Here is a 20,870-nt window from a genome sequence, read left to right on the forward strand (position 1 = left end):
CGTTGGTATTGAGACGAGCCAAAAATTCCTCAAGGGCAGGAACAGAGTCCTGCCACAAGAAAAATACATTGTCTATATACCTAGACCATAGGAGTGCGGCATCATATCCAAGAGTGTTATGGACAATCTCTCTTTCCCACAGCCCCAGGAACAGGTTGGCATAAGAGGGTGCACATGATGCTCCCATTGCTGTTCCCTGGAGCTGTAGGAAGAGGCGGTCCATGAAAAGAAAATAATTATGTGTAAGCATAAATTCCAATAACACCAAAATAAACTCGACCATGTTGCTATCATAGTCTGTCATGGATAAAAAGAATCTAGATGCCCGCACTCCCTGGTCGTGGTATATAGACGTGTATAAAGACTCGATGGATCCAGAGGGCTTCTCATTTATTGCTCCAATTTCTGTGCTAGATTTTCTTTAGGCTGGAGCCTCAGGGGGCGTGTCCTTTCTGCTGCAGCTCTTTCCCTGTAACTTCTTCAGCTTCTAATAGAAGATATAGCTGGTGACAGTTGAATATTTAAACTGAGTGTGTGCGACCACCTCTGTGAGGTGGACAGAGAAATAAGGAAAAGAACAAACAGCAGGTGGTGCTATACGGGTATATTTGATTGAATAACTCACTGGCTGTACAAAATTTTTAATGACATACAGTTGCAAATTTTTTTTAGATCCAGGTGCTAGTTTGAAAAATTTAGAATCATTTTTGGGACACAGCCACTTGAATTCTACAGTAAGGCAGCTGGATAGCAGTCCTGGAGCCGTTCTGTAGTGCTGCACGTGGCACATAGCCGCAGAGCCCTTATCACTGCTTTCACAACACTACTGTTGGGGATTGTGGCAGCCACGTGGACTACGGTAGCATCTCTTTACTCCTGGTTCTGCTTATACCAGCTAAGATAGCAGCGTTGGGAGCCTAAATGTCCTCACAGCACTCCTGGAATCTCTGGGAGCATATGGTCCGATTCATGGGCACCTGGAGTGACAAAAAAGACCATGGGTGACCAGGTGAAAATATGCAATCAGAGGTCATTTATAGGCTTGATTGTTATTATTATTATTATTTTTAAAGATTTTATCTGGGGAAAATACAATGGGCAGAGATGGGATTAACTATTTTACGGCTATGTACTTCTTTGGGGCAATTTTTTATTATTATTATTTATTATAAAGCGCCATTCATTCCATAGCGCTGTACATATGATAAGCGGTGCACATACATAATACAGACAATTGCACTAATCATAAACAAGACACGTTACAAACTGGTACAGAAGGAGAGAAGGCCCTGCCCGTGAGGGCTTACAATCTACATGGTATGGGAGAAGGACACAGTAGGTGCGGGGTAAGTTGGTCATGGCGGTATAGAGGCAGCAGGGTCACTGGTTGTAGGCTTGTCTGAAGAGGTGGGTTTTCAGGTTTCTTTTGAAGGATTCCACTGTAGGTGAGAGTCTAATATGCTGGGGTAGCGAGTTCCAGAGTATGGGGGATGCACGGGAGAAATCCTGGAGTCGATTGTGGGAAGAGGCGATAAGAGGAGAGGAAAGAAGGAGGTTGTCACGGTGGGGAGAGGGTAAAACCCCCCACCGTACGATGAATGGGGGATAAGGAAAGCAACTAGGCCTGAAATCAAGGATAAGGGAGAAGGTCACCTCCTAATGCGTCCCTATACCTAGCCCTAACTCCTCACCGTATGAGCGGACCTGGATGGTAGGACGGCTCATACCCTGGATACCTGAGGCCCTGAGTCGCCCTGAGAATCCCGCACAAAGGAGCTGAGGAGAGGCGCCCTGTTCTTCCAGGACACGGAAGAACTGGAGTTTCAAAAGGCCTAGAAGCAGGGAAAGGAAAAGACAATATGCGGCAAGAGAATCGGCAGGCAAGAAAACAAGACGACACACTTACCTGCCGCTGCCACCACGACTGGAACCCATGAATACGTACCAGAGCCCTAACACCAAACAGGACACCGTACTAGCAACTCACACAGGTATCCAGCGCACCAGACTCCGCTAGGACCCCTATGCCGCAAGGTACATGGCAGCCCCAGGCGGCACTGCATACAGGCTAGGAAGTCAATCAACCATGCTGGAATATATCACCAAACATACCAGACATGGAACACCAAGCTAGACATTACAACACACCAAATCATAACCCCACACCAAACATACAACACATGTAAGGGAGGGAAGACATCGCTGGAGACCTCGATGTCCCACTAGGAGGCCCTCACTCTGGGAGATGGAACATGAAGACCAGGAGCATAACTCCAACACACACCATGGCTGGAGTACCACTGACTCCAGGCCTCTAGCCACCTAGTGACCACGCCCAACAAGGTGGTTAACCCCTCCAGCACCAGACAGAGGAGGAAACAACTGACAGGTGAAGTGCACACACCAGCATAAAAAGCTACACGTTGCCGCAGGCAACAACATGCAAGGCAACCATGTCACGGCACACACCACAAAGGCCGTGACACTGCCCCCGCATGCTGAAATTGCAACACGTTGCCACAGGCAACAGCAAGCGTGGCATAAGTGTCACAGCGCACACCAAAGGCCGTGACAGAGGTCTTGTGAGGATCGGAGAGTGCGTGTGGGAATGTATCGGGAAAGTAGCTCAGAGATGTATGGAGGGGACAGGTTATGGACGGCCTTGTATGTATTTGTTAGTACTTTGAAGTGAATTTGTTGGGCAATGGGGAGCCAGTGAAGGGATTGGCAGAGGGGAGAGGCAGAGGAATAATAGGGTGAGAGGTGGATTAGTCGGGCAGCAGAAATGAGGATAGATTGGAGGGGTGCGAGAGTGCTAGATGGAAGGCCTCAGAGGAGAGTGTTGCAGTAGTCTAGGTGGGAGATGATGAGGGCATGTACAAGCATTTTCGCGGATTCAAAGTTAAGGAAAGCGCGGATGCGGGAGATGTTTTTGAGTTGGAGGCGGCAGGTGGTGGAAAGGGCTTGGATGTGTGGTCGGAAGGAAAGGGCAGAATCCAAGGTCACTCCAAGGCAGTGGACTTGGTTGACCGGGGAGAGTGTGCAGCCATTGATCGTGGTAGATAGGTCTGTTGGGGGGGTTAAGCAAGATGGGGGAAAGATTATGAATTCTGTTTTATCCATGTTAAGTTTTAGAAAGCGAGAGGCGAAGAAGGATGATATAGAAGATAGACATTGTGGGATTCTTGATAGTAAGGTGGGGATGTCTGGACCAGAGAGGTAGATTTGTGTGTCGTCAGCATAAGAGTGATACTGAAAGCCATAGGACTCTATAAGCTGTCCCAGGCCAAAAGTGTAGATAGAGAAGAGCAGGGGTCCTAGGACAGAGCCTTGCGGGACACCAAAGAGAGGGCATGAGACGAGGAGGTGGTGCGGGAGTGGGAGACGCTAAACGTCCGGTCTGTGAGGTATGATGTGATCCAGGAGAGGGCCGGGTCAGTGATGCCAAGAGATGAGAGAGTTTGCAACAGAAGGGAGTGGTCAACAGTGTCGAGTATACAATGAGGATCTCGTCTGCACTGGGTTTGTGTGGTGAGCCGATGGACACAAGTATCAAATCACAACCCGAGCTTGGATACAAGGTTTTTTATTGGAAAGACGACGCGTTTCGGGGTACTCAGGACCCCTTTATCAAGTCTAAAAAACATAGTTGTTACAATAGTATGAGCGATATAAATGGCCAGAAGTTCATAATAGTTGGAGGAGAATAGCTAAAACAATGTGTATATATTTTTATATATTTTAATTCATAGATGAATAAATAAATAGATCCATAAATAAATAATTGATGAAATAAATGATTGAATAAAGGATGAAGATAAAAAAAATGAAGATAAAAAACCCTGTTGGGGGTGTATTTGCATCGAACGGTTTAGTAAACGCGTACAAGTATAAATGTACGTAAAAACAAATAAATAAAAGTACATAGTTTAAAATGCAATTCAAGGAGTCTCTACAGAAAGGTGGACAATACTTCTGCCGATCAATGTAAATATTAAGACTAGATGGATCAGAAGATAAGAGAATAAATGCATAGTTATGAAAATTTCAGCCTGAATTGGGAATGGGTGCTATCACCTGGATGGGAAGGCTAGACCCTTAGTGCCTTATTTACAAGTGTAAGTGTACCGTATATAGGTTTTGTGATAGGAGGGTAAACTGACGGTACCTGTATCCTTGTCACCGTAGGCTCGCTGTGGACTCTCCTGAAGAGTCCCTTTCAGAAGGAATACTGATCGGCGCTGCTGTGGTAAATTCACGGGATAGTAGGAAGAATAAAAATTGTGAGGTTTAATTCGTATCTAGTTACAAATAACCATTTAATCATGCGTTTGTTGTATTAGGTTTTTATTATTTATTAACTGGTGTGTTTGTAGGTATATGTCTCTAACTGTGGGTAATATAGTTAACAATAATATTGAAATATGATAATACAAGTGTGTTGAGATGAATGGGCGTTACTGTTGGCCTGTGGCCATGTATTATTATTTATTAGCTGGTGTGTTTGTAGATATATGTTTCCAAATGTGGGTAATATAATTGACAATAGTATTGAATTATGATGATACAGTTGTACTGGGATGTATGGGCGTTATTCTTGGCCTATGGCCATGTGTTGATATGATTGCTGGCACAACAGGAGAGTAGGTGCCTACCTGGAAAGTGTGGCCGAGGAGTATCCTGCTGTAGCGGCATGGGAGGGAAACATGGATGGTTTGGGAAGGGCAGTATGTCCGGATTGAATAGAGTGAGATGCAGATGAAAAGGGGATAGTGTGGGGTGCGGTGCAGATGGATGTGAGGGATGGAAGAAGAAATGAGAGATTTGGATGGTTCTGTGGTTTTGAGCATGGGTATCTGTAGTGAAGATCTGTACCATTGACATGAGATGGTATCAGGCGGGATATCTGAAAGGAGAGCAAAAAATAGTAATAATAAATAGTAATTAATTGATTGGTTAGGGGAGGCCTGACAGTATGAGGTGTATGAGCACGAGGTTGTGATGTTAAAAACACAGATTCTCTATACTTTCAGTGAGTCCGTTGGGTTCGAGCGTATGGAGCTTGAAAATTCAAAACATTTCGCGTCTTTGAAGAGTCCTGTATCTATCCGGGCAATGGGCCTCAATATGTTCTAAAGGAGTGATGGACAGCTTTGAGGGATCCTGGTTATGGGTAGCCAGGTAGTGTCTAGAGACACTATGTTTTAGATATCCCTTAGTGATGTTTGACCGGTGTTTGTTAATGCGCTCCCTTAAGGCCTGGATGGTCCGGTCAACATACTGCAAGCCACATTCGCATTCCAAGAGATATATCACATAAGATGTAGAGCAGTTGATGAAACTTTTGATATAAAATTCCTCGCCGGTGTGGTTGCTCTTAAAGGTTCTGATTTTGTTGGAAATATTGGTGCAGCACTTGCATAGAGTATGGCCGCACCTTAAGCTGCCCACAGGACCAGGGCACCAACTGATCTTGCTGGTAAGGGCTGGTTTCTTCTTTTTTTAGTTTACTCGGGGCCAAAATGTTTTTTAGAGACTTTGGTTTTCTAAACGTGATTTTCGGTCTTTGTGGTATATTTGGTTTAAGATATGGATCATCCCCTCAGGGTATCATGGTTGGAATTGTAGGTAGTGATTAATGATGTTCTATATTGATTGGGGTTTTCTGTTTCCCTTGGTTTGGCTTTGGTCACTAGGCATTCTTCTTGGCTTAAAGCACTCGCCCTGGAGTAGGCGTTCTCAATGATCTTACTTGGATATCCTTTATTCAGAAATCTGCTACGTCAGGTTTGGCTTTGTGTAGTGAAGTCATCTTTGGTGGAACAGTTTCTCCTTATACGTTTGAACTGGCTATATGGTATATTATGTTTCCATTTTTCTATAGTGTGCACTTCCGTAATCGAGGTAATTGTTTCCGTCTACCTTTTAAAAAAAAAAAAATTGTTTGGATGGTTTCATTGCGGAAAAATAGGAGTAAATCTAAATATCCAATTGAAGTGGTAGAAATGTTGGCTGTGAAGGTCAGATTCCAGATGTTAGTGTTGAGGTATGAGATAAATCCTCGTTACTACCTCCCCAGATGATAATGAGATCGTCGATATACCGTTTGTAAAACACGATCATATCGTTCCAATGATGGTCATTGTATATAAAGTGTTCCTCGAAACCTCCCATGTATAGGTTTGCATAGCTCGGCGCGAAACGCGTCCCCATAGCGGTTCCGTTCTGCGGTCTGTATAGGCAGTTCTCAAATGTGAATGTATTATGTGTTAGAATAAACCGAATGGCATCTGTAATGAATGTTTTGTGTTCCGGGGAGAGTTGGTCGTTGGTTTCCAGATAATGTTTAGATGTATTGATACCTGCCTCGTGTGGAATGTTACAGTATAAAGATGCCACGTCTAGTGTCAGCCAGCGATAAGTTGAGTCCCATTTGATGTCTTTTAGCAGGGATAAGAGTTGAGTGGAATCTCTGAGGTGAGAACGGAGGTTAATAACATGTTTCTGTAGGAATAAATCAACGTAATGTGAGAGGTTACTAGTGAGGGAGTTGATGCCTGATATAATGGGTCTCCCCGGCAGATTTTCAATATTTTTATGAACTTTTGGTAAATGATAGAAAATTGCTGTAGTCGGATGATCGATGGTGATGAATTCCCTTTCTTTTCTAGTTAATACCAGTGTTCCCTGTAAGCTGCGCGGGCGCGCGGCCGCGCAGCTTCCTTTATGCCTCCGCTCAGGACCTCTGCCGGTCCGCTCACCACTGCTGCCTGGAATTTATGTAAGGGGCTCGGGGCCTCTCTGTGCAATTTATTTTTATAATGCCCACAGTGCGATTGGCCGGCTGTGCTAAAGTCCCAGTGCGCACATTAAGTAACCCATTCCCACCTACCCATACCCATACCCTCTCGGATGCTGCACCAGCACCACCAGCTGTGACAGCGCGAGACCCGGCACTGACGTCACAACACAGGTCTTGCAGGATCACGCGGGATGACTGAATGGCGCGGCGCCGGAGAGGGTATGACGGCCGGGATTGTTCTGACAGATAAGCAGAGAAAAGTAGGTATATTTATTTATGTATGCACACACCCCGGCTTCATGGGGGGAGGCACACCGCAGTTAAATTCAGAAAAGGGAGCCTACGCCAGTCATATGAGGGGAGGCCCACTGGCAGCAAATCCTTCATTATTATGAAATATATACAGAGATGGAGAGAGGGGCAAAATAATGAAATATATACAGAGAGGTGCAGTGTAGGGACACTGTGTAGGGGTTATACTGTTTATTGTACAGCATGGCACAGGGGTTATATTGTCCGGCATGGTGTAACCTCCGCCGTACAATATACAGTATAGTTCATACACTGTGCTGTACAATATACAGTATAGTTCATACACCGCGCCGTACAATATACAGTATAGTTCATACACCGTGCTGTACAATATACAGTATAGTTCATACACCGCGCCGTACAATATACAGTATAGATCAGATACCATGCTGTACAATATACAGTATACCACCTACACTGTGGGGTTATTGTGTACGGTATATTGTACGGCATGGTTTATGGATTATAATGTATATTATACGTCATGGTGTATGGATTATACTGTATATTGTACAGCACGGTGTATGAATTATACTGTTCATTATCATGAGTAAGGACCAGCACGTAAATGTCCGAAATGCATAGATTTGACTGCCCTGCATATGTGGAAGTTTTAATACCGCTGTGAATAAAGGATTCCCTGCTATCAAGAGCTGGATTTTATCTCTTTTCTTCCTGAACTATACTGTATATTGTACGGCACGGTGTATGAACTATACTGTATATTGTACGGCACGGTGTATGAACTATACTGTATATTGTACAGCACGGTGTATGAACTATACTGTATATTGTACAGCATGGTGTATGAACTATACTGTATATTGTACAGCACGGTGTATGAACTATACTGTATATTGTACGGCGCGGTGTATGAACTATACTGTATATTGTACAGCACGGTGTATGAACTATACTGTATATTGTACAGCACGGTGTATGAACTATACTGTATATTGTACAGCATGGTGTATGAACTATACTGTATATTGTACAGCACGGTGTATGAACTATACTGTATATTGTACGGCGCGGTGTATGAACTATACTGTATATTGTACGGCGCGGTGTATGAACTATACTGTATATTGTACGGCGCGGTGCAGGGGTTACACTATATGCTCTTTGATGTGACACTTATCTTAGGTTTTCCTAGCGCCCACTTTTGATGGCGCTGTGCCCAGCTCTGAGCCGACCCCGCTCAGCAGCTGCCAAGTCTTAGAGGGAACACTGGTTAATACGTGGTCATTTTCTGCCTGTTTTAGTAGTGCTCCTAATTCCTTTGTGTCCTCGGCGAGTGGGTTATGGGGAAGGGGTTCGTAATATGATCTGTCTTTCAGAATCCTATGTGCTTCTTTGATGTAATCGGCTTTGTTTTGTAATACGATCTCAGCTCCTTTATCTGCACTCCTTATTATGATGTTGTCGTTGTTACTCAGTTCTTTCAAGGCCTCTTTTTCCTTCATAGTAAGATTTGGTTTGATCTTGGTATTTTTGTTAATGTTTCTGACGTCTTTGGAGACGAGGGAAAAAAACGTGTTTATGTGGTTGCCCCTATGATAAATGGGATTAAAAGATTTCGGTTTGAGTTCGGTATCTAAAGTGTTATCCAAATCTGGGTCTTGTGTGGTATCTTTTTTCTTGTTAGTGGTGGGTTGTTCGGCTTGAATGGCGAAATGTCGTTGTAGGGTAATTTTTCGAATAAACGAGTTTAAATCAACGAATAATTCAAATTCGTTGAACCTTTCTGCTGGGCAGAAGGATAACCCTCTTTGTAGTAGGGTGGTTTGTGCTGCTGTGAGGTTACATCCCGACAGATTACAATTTTTCACAATTGTGCAGTTTTGTTCCGTTTTGGACTGTGTTTGCTCTGAGGAGTTTTCTTTGATTCTTTTGTTTTTGGTGTGTCGTTCGGCAGTTCCTCCTCTCCGTCCACGTCTGCATTTTTTCTTTTGGTGCCTTTTTGGGTTTGTGTCATTTTTGGTTTAAAAAAAAATCGGTTATTGTTGATGTGTTCCCTGATGGACGTTTGAGGGCATATGTTGTTTGCGGGGTCAGGGTCCCCGGAAGCGGTAAAAAAAGATACTGATGCGTTGTTGATATGATAGGGGGATTTGGGTGAATCCTCTGGATTGCTGCTATTGTGGATTGTGAGTAAAGAGTCCTCATAGGTGGAGGAATCTAACCCGGTCAAGGATGGTGTAGGATCGATGGACCTGAAGGAGGTTGGAGGAAAGTTCAATGGACACCCTTGAGGGAGTTCCAAGGGTGAAATGAGAGGATGACTCGTTGTGGTATGGATGGTGGGGTGAAGAATACGGGGGTTCCAGAGTGGGTATTGGAATGAATGGCAAAGGAACTAGGTCCTGTCGATCGGGTGTTTTGGTTTGATGGTGTTAGTGGGATGTTCAGGTGCTGCTGCCTTCTAGCTGCTTTTCCTAGGCCAGTGACGTCACTTTCATCAGTCACATGGCCTAGGCGCATTCAAGTGAACAGAGCTTAGCCCCGCCCAGGCCATTGATACTAGTCGTGACGTCACTGGGCCTGCGGTAAACAGCGAGAAGGCCGCGGCGCTACTGCCAGCGCCGCTGCCTTCTCAAACAGCTGATCGATAGGGGTCCCGGGTGTCGGACCCCCGCCGATGAGATGCTGATGATCTATCCAGTTTAAAAAAACTGCAGAACCCCTTTAAGTCACAGCATGCTGAGTGTTTTTTTTTTTTTTTATTATATTTTCCTATAGATGTTTGAAAAAAAAAACTACCCACCAAAAAATGCAAAGAATGTTATGGCAGGAAAAAGAAACAACCATAGCAGAAATTGACATGATTTTAAATCTCCATGTCCATGTATGCTGCGGATCTTTATTGCGGATTTCACCCTCTGCAAAGTCTATAGTAAAATCTGCGTCAAATCGGCAGTATTTCCGCAAGGTAGCATTTGTTTAATTTTTTCTGCTGTGGATTTCTAGCAGAAACGCTGCAGATTTTATATACTGAAAAGAGAAATACTGGGCACTCTCCCTTTATGGTGAATCAAAACACTTTATTGTACATATAATTGATTGGTAAATAAACGCATAATCACTTTAAAACCATCAATTGGAATATAGAATTAATAAAATATAAAATTACTACCTAAAAATACAACACTAAAAGATAGATATAAAATTATAATATATATGTGTATATATTTTCTATTACCACAATAACGCTAAAATAGTGACCAGTCCATAGATATGGAAAAAATTAGAAAGAGTGGAATCCCGACTTCTTGCTGCTAATGATCATGTAGTTGCAGACAGTAATATCACAATAAAGTCAGAGTCCACACTATTAATCCCTTGGAGAAGATTTAGGATGTTGCAGTCAATATAATACACCTAAATGAGTATATTCGCGGCGTCCCGCTTTTACTCACTGTGCAATAAAATCTTCTTAATCGATAATCTTGTGGTCCAAGCGCTCCTCACTACTCCTGCTGTAGACGTATGTTAGGCTTTCGTTCCGGTATCACTCTGGTCCTCTGGCTGCCGCTCCGTAGTCACTTAGAGCCGGCCAGCCCTGGGACTCACAGTGCCTTTCCCCTCGTCGGCTGTCCTGCGACACGATACCTTGTATCCTCGTGCTTTGTGTTTGTAGCCGCCGGCGTGTCGGGGTTTAACAAGTTACGGAATCCTTGGGTAACTTAAAGTGCAACCCAGCCTTGATAGTCCAGCTTATATTTCTTACGGTCGGTCAGGGGGTCTCTTCACCAAACGCGTTTCGGGGTACTTTGCCCCTTCCTCAGTCCCAAACCCCGAAACGCGTTTGGTGAAGAGACCCCCTGACCGACCGTAAGAAATATAAGCTGGACTATCAAGGCTGGGTTGCACTTTAAGTTACCCAAGGATTCCGTAACTTGTTAAACCCCGACACGCCGGCGGCTACAAACACAAAGCACGAGGATACAAGGTATCGTGTCGCAGGACAGCCGACGAGGGGAAAGGCACTGTGAGTCCCAGGGCTGGCCGGCTCTAAGTGACTACGGAGCGGCAGCCAGAGGACCAGAGTGATACCGGAACGAAAGCCTAACATACGTCTACAGCAGGAGTAGTGAGGAGCGCTTGGACCACAAGATTATCGATTAAGAAGATTTTATTGCACAGTGAGTAAAAGCGGGACGCCGCGAATATACTCATTTAGGTGTATTATATTGACTGCAACATCCTAAATCTTCTCCAAGGGATTAATAGTGTGGACTCTGACTTTATTGTGATATTACTGTCTGCAACTACATGATCATTAGCAGCAAGAAGTCGGGATTCCACTCTTTCTAATTTTTTCCATATCTATGGACTGGTCACTATTTTAGCGTTATTGTGGTAATAGAAAATATATACACATATATATTATAATTTTATATCTATCTTTTAGTGTTGTATTTTTAGGTAGTAATTTTATATTTTATTAATTCTATATTCCAATTGATGGTTTTAAAGTGATTATGCGTTTATTTACCAATCAATTATATGTACAATAAAGTGTTTTGATTCACCATAAAGGGAGAGTGCCCAGTATTTCTCTTTTCAGTATATTCAATGCCAGAGGAAGGGCGGATCCTCTTTACTGTGAGCACCTCCACCTGACTTTTCTCCGTTCCTGTGCGTCACATCAGTATATTCTTAGATTTTATATACTGTTTGCACATATAATACGCTCATAGGTTCTATATGAATACAGGAGAGGCCTTCAAAATAGGCCCCGGGTTCTGTTCCTGACCATATGAATGATAAAGGGTGGTCGGGCCCCCTGTTTAGGGGAGCAGCAGTTCTGGTTCTGGCAGACTCGGCCTAGCCATGAATTACTTGAAGTGCCATTCATTTGAATGTCCGTCCATGTAATGCTAATTGCCATGAAACGTGTGAAAAATCAGTGGTTTTCTGGTAGTCTGGCCACAATAACTCTCCTGTTAAAGGGGTTGTCTGTGATATCACCTTTAAAGGGATTTTGTCACCTCCCCTAAGCCAAAAAACGATTTAAAAGCAGCCATGAAGCACAGCTTACCTGGATTAGGCTGTGCTCTTTTATCTTGAAATCCGTCCAGCAGTTACTGCAAAAAACGACTTTGATCGATAAGGAAATGTGTCCTGAAGGTGCCCAGAGGGGCGTTTTTTTCTTCTTAGTGAGCCCAGTACCGCCCCTCTTTCAGTGCCCAGCCCGCCTTCCTTGTACTGTCTAACCGCCCCCAGCCTGCCACAGCCTCTCCTGCCTCTCCTCCCCCTCCCTCACGCCGAACGAACTCTCGCACAGGCGCAGTACCCACTGAGGGCTGCGCCTGTGCGATCATCAGGAGACTGAGGGCAGCAGCTTCATCCTCGTCACTGGGCATGCGCCGAGCCCAGTGACGTCCGATGTTCGCTCTTTCCCTCAGTCAGCCTGGTAGGAAGCGCAGAGGATTGCCGATCGGCTGCTGCACCCTGCGCTTTCTCCAGTCTGCCTGCCACAGTGAAGACGGCCAGCGATTTCTTTCCCCACCCTCCCTTCAGGAAAGAAATAAGTATTTGTTGGGGCAAATTAGGTATTATTATATTAAGTAAAGCTGTATTGTATTTAGCCGATCGGCAATCCTCCTGATGATCGCACAGGCGCAGCCCTCAGTGGGTACTGCGCCTGTGCGAGACTTCGTTCGGCGTGAGGGAGAGGGAGGGGAGGCTGTGGCAGGCTGGGGGCGGCGGTTAGAAAGTACAAGGAAGGCGGGCTGGGCACTGTAAGAGGGGCGGTACTGGGCTCACTAAGAAGAAAAAAACGCCCCTCTGGGCACCTTCAGGACACATTTCCTTATCGATCAAAGTCGTTTTTTGCAGTAACTGCTGGACGGATTTCAAGATAAAAGAGCACAGCCTAATCCAGGTAAGCTGTGCTGCATGGCTGCTTTAAAATCGTTTTTTGGCTGAGGGGAGGTGACAGAATCCCTTTAATAACCTTTTGCAATTTCAGTACATTTCAGAGGTTCACTAGAGAGAGGCAGGTACAGGTGTGGATTGGAAATTTGCCCCCCTTCATGACTCCATCCTCTGGAGCGCCGTATTGCTAAAGTATAGACTTGTAATGCAGCAGGTGTGGACCCACTGTGCCTACTGAACGGATGTCACTTGAAGCTATTGAGAGAGGTGGTCCACTGGTCTTCACTCTGCCACCCGTGTATGGGGATCTGGACGTTGCTGCAGGGGGCACTAAGCTGCTACCTCTAGTCTTGATTCAAAGGTTGCTGATCGGGGTGGCACCAAGGGGAAAGGCAAGAGCGTTGTCATTGGATAAGCTGTGGTCAGGCCCGGCAGAGTTCATGCAGTACAGTAGCCATGCAGAAGGTCAATATGGAGATCTGGCAGGGTTCAAATCAGGCTGCACAGAAAGCAGCATGGAGCTGCAGAAAGGGTAAGTACTTCAGAGGCCGTGACCATGAGAGAGAGGAGATGCAAGCAGACCCGGACCACCAGCGTCACAAGACCACAGCTCGGAACCAGTATGGCGGCACGCGACGTCCTTGCTGCTCTGTAATCAGGCTCCATACAATGTCTCTAGCAGAGGATTCCCCCATCATATTGTCTCAGTATAGTGAATATGGCATGATAAAAAAAATTTGCCTTTCTTTTAAATTGGCAGCATGTGGAGGTGCAGCTGAGCCCCATAGACTTCTGTGGGTGACCCATTGGGGCTCCATACTGGGAGTTATAATGGAAGAGCCCTGGGTATAAGGCCTGCTGAAAGTTTCATCTGGATAAGCAGAAGGGGAAGTTTCCAGGGGTGAGACAGGGACAGGAATCTCACAGGAAATGCTATTTGTGCCCTGACACTTTCTGTTGGAAACTTCGTTAGCAACTTCTCACATTTTATTTTCTTGCAAGTGGATTCCCAGAACTTCACAGCCACAAGACCTCACCTCGGCAGCTGTCAGCGGCAGTAGGAGGCAGCGGGTGCTCACATTACCACCAAAACAAAAAAAAAAAAACGTTGTCAGTGCGAATATATTCACCCCCTGAGCTTTGAAACCCCTGGTCCAACCTATTAAAGGGGACTGATCGGTGGAGGTCCGACACCCTGTATTCCCACCAATCAGCCCCTGATGGAGCGGAGTCGGCGTGGCATGGCGGGAGTGTTACTATGTAGGCAAAAAACGGATAAAGCTGTAACCCAGCGCCACGGCCCCTTTATTCTCAGAATCAGTGGGATCCCTACTAATATGCCATCACTTTATAAGATTAGAATACCCGTTTATTTTTCTAGGTTTTCCGTAGAATTTCAAGCTCTGAAGCTGCTCATGTTGTCTGCATCATTTTCTCGTTTTATTAAAGCAGCATTATAAATAAACAATAATTATGACCAGAGACTTCCGCATACAGATAAATATAGCCGGAGGGTTACTTTATTATTTACAAAAAGGGAAATACATTTACTGGAACTGCTGCAGGTGGCAAAAGACAGAGTGTTTCCTGACACTGACCCTAAAAATAAAGCACAGAGAAACTGAGGAGTCCTGTACATACAGCACAAAAATAACAGCCCATATGATAGACAAGAGGATTGTAGTAGTTATATCCTTGTACATAGGAGGCAGTATTATAGCAGTTATATTCTTGTACATAGGAGCAGTATTATAGTAGTTATATTCCTGTACATAGGAGCAGTATTATAGTAGTTATATTCTTGTACATAGGAGCAGTATTATAGTAGTTATATTCTTGTACATAGGAGCAGTATTATAGTAGTTATATTCTTGTACATAGGAGGCCGTATTACAGTAGTTATATTCCTGTACATAGGAGCAGTATTATAGTAGTTATATTCCTGTACATAGGAGGCAGTATTATAGCAGTTATATTCTTGTACATAGACAGTATTATAGTAGTTATATTCTTGTACATAGGAGGCAGTATTATAGTAGTTATATTCTTGTACATAGGAGGCAGTATTATAGTAGTTATATTCTTGTACATAGGAGACAGTATTATAGTAGTTATATTCTTGTACATAGGAGGCAGTATTATAGTAGTTATATTCTTGTACATAGGAGCAGTATTATAGTAGTTATATTCTTGTACATAGGAGCAGTATTATAGTAGTTATATTCTTGTACATAGGAGCAGTATTATAGTAGTTATATTCTTGTATTTAGGAGCAGTATTATAGTAGTTATATTCTTGTACATAGGAGCAGTATTATAGTAGATATATTCTTGTACATAGGAGCAGTATTATAGTAGTTATATTATTGTACATAGGAGGCAGTATTATAGTAGTTATATTCCTGTACATAGGAGCAGTATTATAGTAGTTCTATTCTTGTACATAGGAGGCAGTATTATAGTAGTTATATTCTTGTACATAGGAGCAGTAATATAGTAGTTATATTCTTGTACTTAGGAGGTAGTATTATAGTAGTTATATTCTTGTACATAGGAGGCAGTATTATAGTAGTTATATTCTTGTACATAGGAGCAGTATTATAGTAGTTCTATTCTTCTACATAGGAGGCAGTATTATTGTAGTTCTATTCTTGTACATAGGAGCAGTATTATAGTAGTTATATTCTTGTACTTAGGAGGTAGTATTATAGTAGTTATATTCTTGTACATAGGAGGCAGTATTATAGTAGTTATATTCTTGTACATAGGAGCAGTATTATAGTAGTTATATTCTTGTACATAGGAGGCAGTATTATAGTAGTTATATTCTTGTACATAGGAGGCAGTATTATAGTAGTTATATTCTTGTACATAGGAGGCAGTATTATAGTAGTTATATTCTTGTACATAGGAGCAGTATTATAGTAGTTATATTCTTGTACGTAGGAGGCAGTATTATAGTAGTTATATTCTTGTAAATAGGAGCAGTATTATAGTAGTTATATTCTTAACCAAATTTCTTTTTATTGAAAGAAAAATCAAGGCCATAGCCCACACATGACAGTACAATGATGGCAATAGGATACAAGATATACATCCAGCATACATGTCAAGTGCAAACAGTACCAGCTGTTATTGACATTAATCATACACAGAAATCAAAGAAAAGAGAAAAAGGGGGGAAAGAGGACATCAGGAGGGGAGGGAGGGGAGGGAAACAAGGAAGGGATACACATCTGCTCCATCAAGTAAAGTTTCTGTAGACTTTCCATGGAGACCACAACTTCAAGAAGCGAGAGCGAGAGTTAGTCTCCCAATGCGCTAGCTCCTCAAAACGGTAGATCTGGTCCACCTTCTCAGACCACATAAGGACAGTCGGCGGGGAATCGTTCTTCCACAAAAAGGGTATGATCAATCTAGCCGCTGTGAGCAACATCGTTGGAAGGTCATGCTTGGTGGGTGTAAGGGACTTGTTGGGGCACCATAATAGAATGAGCTTAACATCTAGTGATATCTCAGTATCACATATCTGGTTGATTAGAGCCTCAATCGCGCTCCAGAACGGCCGGATCTTAAGACAGAACCACCAAATATGCGACAGAGATCCAGTGTCTGTGCCGCATCTCCAACATTTTTCGGAAACCTCCGGGTTCAGCTTATGCAAAAATTCAGGTGTTTTGTACCACCTGCAGAGAAGTTTAAATGAGTTCTCCTGGATTCTCACACAGCGACTGAAACCGTGCGAATGAGCCAGAATAAACGCCCTCTCTGGGTCCGTGAAGGCTATGGAGAGTTCACGTTCCCATGACGCCATGAAACGAAGCTCCGGGGGCAGGGAGGAGAGCAATTCTTTATACAACTGGGATAACGGCCGAATAAGAGGCCTAGTAGTCAAAACCTTCTTTTCCAGCCAGGAGGGGGAGCCACTACCAGAGAAGAGTCCAACACAGAGTCTGGTATCCCTCTGGAAGTTCGCTAGATGGAAAAAGGGTGTAGCTTTGACCTCAGGGAGGTCCATTACTGAATCCCAGTGCCAGCTACCATCCGGGAGAAGGACATCCCGCAGAGCAGTGTCAGCGAGCCTAGACCAAATCCCGGAGGGGCGCGACACGGCAGGGTGTAGGTGACATTGAAGAAGTCTAAGCGGCATACAAGCGTTCGGGAAGCTAAAAGTACGGGATTGGATCATTTTAGACCACTCCACCAGCATGCCCTTCCAAACCGGGGACGTATAACAATGATTAGCTGAAACAGGCCTTATACCCCACATGGCTAACAGTTCCTGGTCAGTCAAAAGAGCATTTTCAAGACGAGAACAAAGGGAGTTGGACTGGCGAGACATAATATTAACACATCTACCCAGCTGCACAGCAGTGTAGTAAAGCTTGACATCTGGCATCCCAAAACCCCCTAATTTCTTATCCCTAGTAAGCACAGAGTAGGCAATACGTGGCGATTTGCCATTCCATAGGAAGCGTGTGAACACCCTGCGGACTTCAGTAAAGTATGAATTCGGGAGCCAAATGGGGAGGGATTGCAGCAAGTATAAAAATTTGGGGAGAATAAAGGTCTTGATGTAGTTTTTACGGCCCACCCAGGAAACAAACGGGAGTTTCAGGTTCTGTAAATGTGAGCGAACATTCTGCAGAAGCGGCATAAAGTTAAGGGAAATGAGATCCTGCACATTAGCTGAAATATGCGTCCCCAAATACACAATGTCTCTAGAGGCCCAAGAAAAAGGAGTTGCACGTTTAAGAGCAGTGATCACCTTTTGTGGACATGATATATTGAGAGCCATGGACTTCCCATAATTAATTTTAAAATTCGAAACGAACCCAAAATCCTCAAATACATTCAGCAACCTGGGCAAGGCCTCCCTGGGGTTCGATGTCATGACTAAAAGGTCATCCGCGAATGCTGCAGCAACGTGAGTACAGGAACCGATACGTAGACCCTCAATCTCCGGGTCCAACCGAATCTTACAAAGTAGGGTCTCCATCACCAGCACGAACAATGCAGGGGATAAGGGACACCCCTGCCTTGTCCCATTAGCGATGCGAAATGGCGGCGACAGTGTACCATTCACTTTGACCATGGCAGAGGGGGCCGAGTATAACGTATAGATAGCTTTAATAAATTGGTCCGGTAACCCGAACCTCGACAGGGCCTCGGACATGAAGTGCCAACTGACCCTATCGAAGGCCTTCTCCGCATCCGTGCTCACCAACACCAAGGGCTTAGCTGATCGTTTGGCCCAGTTGACAAGATGAAGAAGCCTTATGGTGTTCTCAGACCCCTGTCTGCCATGGACAAAACCCACCTGGTCTTCATGAACGATGTCGGGTAACACATCCTGGAGCCTAGTCGCTAAGATCTTCGCCCACCACTTCACATCACAATTAAGCAAAGAGATCGGCCTGTAGTTGCTGCAGCATGTCGGATCCTTATTCTCCTTATGCAAGATCGTAATATGCGCCATCAAGGAGTGGGGAGCCAAAGAGCCCCCAGTGAGGAGGTGGTTGCACAGGTCCCTGAAACGAGGGATTAAAACATCTTTAAAGGACTTAAAGTAAGCAATAGAAAACCCATCCGGGCCCGGGCTCTTGCCTGAGGGGATGGACATGAGAACCTTATGAATCTCTGAATCGGTAACAGGCCTAGTTAGCTGAGATGCCTTTAGAGAGGATATGGAGGGGAGGTCTAGATTCTGCAGGAATTTATTTGTGGCTTCAGAAATATCAGTAGCAGCAGCACCCTCTGGGGGGGGCAGGTTGTAGAGCGCCTCATAGAAAGTACAGAAGGCCTTAGCTATATCTGGGGTGGATTTATGTACTTTGCCTTGGGGGTCCGTAATAGAGGAAACAAAGGAGTCAGAGAACTGCTTCTTAGCAATCGCCGACATCAGTCTGTTTCCTCTATCCCCATGTGCATAGGCTTTAAATCGGGAGCGTAGGATCAGCTTAGCAGAGGTGACATTTAAAAGATTTTTCAAATGTACTCTAGCCTCAGTGAGTTCCGTCAGAATGGCCTTAGCCTGAGATTCCTTGTGAGAGGATTCCAGGCGAGCAATTTTCGCAAGCAAAGCATCCAAGGCCTGTGTCCTTCGCTTTTTCACATAAGCCCCTAACGCTATTAGTTCCCCCCGTATAACTACCTTATGTGTCTCCCATAAAGTGGAAGGGGAAGGAGGTGACTCCGTTGTGTCATTAAGCACAAAAAACTCAGCAAGCGAGGCCCTGATTTTGCGAGCGTGGGAAGGATCCAAAATCAGAGTGTCGTTCAGACGCCAAATGCGCTCCTTTCTCTTTGATCCGGACAGGGAGAAATTAATGATGACAGGCGCATGGTCGGACAACGTGATACTACCAATCCGGGCCTCAGAGACATTGCGTATATGTGAGTCAGACAGGAACAGATAATCTAACCTATGGAATGACATCTTAGCATGTGAATAAAAGGTATAATCACGGCCATTAGGGTTCATAGTACGCCAAACATCAAGGACCTTCAATTTCCTCAGGGAAGTTTTAAGCCTTCTCAAGAGCCTGTAGGACACAGACGGTCTCCCCAATGATGTGTCAACAGCTGGTTCTAGAGCCACATTGAAGTCGCCCCCCAGAACCAACAACCCATCAGTGAAAGCAGATAAGGAGGCCAGGGTCTGAACGAGCCATGGTACTTGGCCTCTATTAGGCGCATAGAGATTGGCGAATGTAACCGGCGAGTCACCAATTACACCCTTTACAAAAATGTACCTGCCCTCAGGGTCCGCTGAAGTATCTGCATGTTTAAAGGGGAGGTTTTTGTGTATAGCTATACTAACTCCTCTACTAGTGGAATCATGTGTACTATGGAACCACTGAGCAAACCTCTTAGGAGGAAGCCGAGGGATTTTATTCGTTCTAAAATGCGTCTCCTGGAGGAAGATCACCGAGACCCTATCCTTCAGGAGAAGGGACAGGGTGTGAGACCTTTTGCATGGCTCGTTCAGCCCGTGCGCATTCAGGGAGGCGACTACAATTGATGACATGATACAATCCGTACTAGGCAGAGAAAGCACAAATTACCCATAGAAATGTCTAACAGAGTATAGCATATACGAGCAGGATGAGGGAAGGAGGAAAAGGGAAAACATGTAAAATAAAATAAATTAAGAGAAATAACCAACAACATAGTGGGCCGGTAAAAAACCAGCTCAGATGCAATATACATCTAAAGGAAAGGTAGGTGTTCACCTATCACCATCCAAGACAGGGTTGGAGTGGCGAGGGGGCAAGTGAGACACCTCTAGGTCTACAAAAACAGAGACCAAAAACATAAAATACTTCCAGCACCGGAAACGATCCGGCCATTCCCCTGCAGTTGGGGGGGAAAGAAAAAATGCCCACTGAGAGGCATAGTCCCAAAACATGAGAAAAGAGTCCCGATTAAAACGTGATTTGTTGTAAAAACTCTAGGCCCAAAAACATCATACTTTGTGAAAAGCAAAGCGAACCAAAAAGAAGGCCTCAACCTTCCATGTAAACACTAGGCTGTGAAGCCGGGAGACAGTCATCTCTCACATATGAACAGAAGGCAAGGCACGTTAACGGCAGCCCTTGCTAACAGGCAAAAATAAACAACGGCACCTTGGTCTGGGCTCAAGTAAGGGCCCTGTCCATCTTGCTGCGACTCATGCGATCCGACTTGCTTGCGGAGGCCGTCTGCCAAGGAGACACTCGCGGCGGGACAGGTAAGGGGCCATCTTGGTCGGCTGGTAGCCACGAGGGAATCTCCACCGGAGGGACATCCAGGGATCTCCAAACTGATTCCAGGTCCGCAGGTGACCGCACTGTAAGCAGCTTCCCATTCCTGGAGACAGCCAGTCCAAACGG

This window comes from Bufo gargarizans, chromosome 5 (genome assembly GCF_014858855.1).
Source record: "Bufo gargarizans isolate SCDJY-AF-19 chromosome 5, ASM1485885v1, whole genome shotgun sequence".
Classification (NCBI taxonomy): Eukaryota; Metazoa; Chordata; class Amphibia; order Anura; family Bufonidae; genus Bufo; species Bufo gargarizans.